Raw genomic sequence first — 2653 nt, forward strand, 5'->3', positions numbered from 1 at the left:
AACTGTTCTTATGAATACTCATGAGATGATATAACATATTATAATATTTTTTATAATGCATTATGCATTCATTATAATGCCTTAAGAATACCCTTATAATGTATTATAAATACGGGCTTCATAGAAAGTGTTACCGCATTTTTTTTTTTACCATTTATTATTGAATACAAGCCTATAACCAGGGGTGCACATACGTTTTATAGCCTGGTTCTCATAAGAGTACCTGGAGATTTGGTCTTCACTCTACACATAGTGTGACCCATTAAATATAAATATATAAAATTAATAATACTGATAGTAATATAATTTTTTTATGAAATAGTAAACAAAATAATAAAGTGTGGTAGTTATGTTTTAAAATAAAAAGGAGAATTTTAAACTTAAAAATAAAATTATAGTATTTACTTTTTTATGTGAATGTTCATCATTTTCAAACTTAAATTGGCAAGCTTTTTATTTTGTTGCCAGCCCGTACGTAATACGAAGGTGCGTGGATGCAGGCGCCCTTCAGTATACGCGTTCCCGATTAAAGAATGTTCAGTGAAGAGCGTCAGTAAATAAAATGTCACGTTTTTGCACTATGCTTTAAAAAAGGCTGCGAATATCCTATAATTATGCTTTCAATTCAAATAGAAATACTAGGAAGTATTACAGTTTGTCGATCTAAAATGGTATTTGTACACTGTAAAAAATTTACTGTAAAATTTACAGCAACTGCAACTTTACTGGCAACTACAGTTTTACTGTTAAAACAGTAAAACTGGTTGCCAGTAAGCAACCAAAGTTGCCAGTAACTTGCTGTAAATTTTACAGTAAATTTTTTAAAGTAGTACAATATTTTTACTACTTTAATTTTTGTATTCTTTATTTGCAGTATTTATTTTCCAGATTGCTGAATAATAATGACTAACAATTTAAACAATTTATTAACTGCATAAGCTTTAAACAATATTTAACTGTATATAGAAACTCAGTGCACCTATTATTTAATAAAAACAAAAAACAAAATTATTTGACACATCTTAATCTTGAAAAACAGGTCCAATTTTATTTAACAACTCTCTTATTTAATAACTCTCAAATTTGCATGAAAGAAATGTCATAGAACAGTGTATTCAGTATTTATTATTTACTTGAAACATATATTACCCTGCAAAATTTTAAGTTAAACCAATATTTAGCCAAAGTTTAACCAACATTAAGTTAACCAAAATGGTCATAATTAAATGGTTCTAAATACCACAGAGACAGTGATGAATTTTCACAACTTCATGAACAGTCCAACATGGCCAAACAACAAGTCCCCAAGTGAGTCCAACAAAACTTCTGATCAAAAAAGGAGAACAGTTCAGCTCCAGATGCTGTTCCATCCCAGGATGCAAAGAGTGGCTAAAAATATAGAAAAGAACAAAAAGGGCAATACATTAGATATTTTACAAAACAATGATTCAGTCAGACAAAGACAGAGGGATGACAGATACAGTCAAAGGCAGAGAGAGTGATGATTGTTACAGTTAGATCAGTATGATATTAAACAGTAAAACACTAAAATTGTGAAAAATTATTACAAGTTTTATATTTTACTATACTTTCAAATAGAATTTCTTTCTTTCTCATTTATTATCAATATGCTGTTTTATTGTCAATGTTGTCAGTGTATGTTTTGGAGTCTGTGATACTTTTTCAGGATTCTTTGATAAATAAGTTTAAAAGAACAGCAGTTATTTAAAATAAAAAACTATCTAAAAATATAAAAGAATCATGAAAAAAGTATCACAGGTTAATAAAAAATATTAAACAGCACAATTGCTCCTAACATTGATAATACATCAGCATATACAATAATTTCTAAAGGATCATGTGACACTGGAGTAATTAGAAGACTAGAGTATTGATGCTGAAAATTCTGAAAAAAATGACATTTTAAAGTATATTAAAATGGATAAAACATTTTAAATTTTAATATTTCACAACATTATATTTTTTTCTGTATTTTTGATCAATTAAATGCAGCCTTGATGAGCAGAAGATACTTATTTCAAAACATAAAACCTACTGATCACAAACTTTTGAACGCTAGTGTAGATAAAGGATAATGGAACATAATAAAAGGAAAAAGATCTTGGTGTATTTGTACTTACATGTCAGTAATTCCACTGAAAATCCTTCGCATTGCAAAGAAAACTGGTAACTTGGGTTCACTTTAACTGGTTTCTTCTGTGCCCTGTCGGTTTAGATGGGTCTTTGCCTTTCAACTTCTTTGTTTCTCTCTCAGGATAAATATCTACAAAACAGTCAGGAAGCAGACGATATGTAATTCACATTAGTTTTAGCTTTTGTACATCTGAATTATTCTCCTTAAAAAAAAGTCTTTCTTCTTGAGTTGAGAAACATATTCTATCATATCTACATGTAAAATGCAGGTACTCAGATTGTTAGAATGCAACTATTACCTTTGAATGAACTCCAAAGCTCCGTCTGTCTCCTCCTTGTAACGTTAATGTTAGTCCAGAATATGTAATATGCTGCGAACAGGACAGACAGATAGACTGGATTAACTCATTCTTTAAATAAAAGTTTGCAAAAAAGCATTAATGTTACATTCAAACAATAAGCGAATAAGCAAGTTATCAAAGGTCCTAGTTAGTACATC

The 2653-nt window shown here is 29.3% G+C and overlaps 1 long non-coding RNA gene across 1 annotated transcript; it reads right to left on the reverse strand.

The window, feature by feature from the left end:
* Positions 1-1022: 1022 nt before the first annotated feature.
* On the reverse strand, positions 1023-2256 carry LOC141340503 (uncharacterized). Its single transcript, XR_012356584.1, has 2 exons — positions 2142-2256; positions 1023-1389 (listed from the first exon to the last, which is right to left on the reverse strand). It is a non-coding gene; the product is annotated as an uncharacterized lncRNA (long non-coding RNA).
* Between the last annotated feature and the right edge of the window lie 397 nt (positions 2257-2653).

Source organism: Garra rufa, chromosome 8, assembly GCF_049309525.1.
Source record: "Garra rufa chromosome 8, GarRuf1.0, whole genome shotgun sequence".
Taxonomy (NCBI): Eukaryota; Metazoa; Chordata; class Actinopteri; order Cypriniformes; family Cyprinidae; genus Garra; species Garra rufa.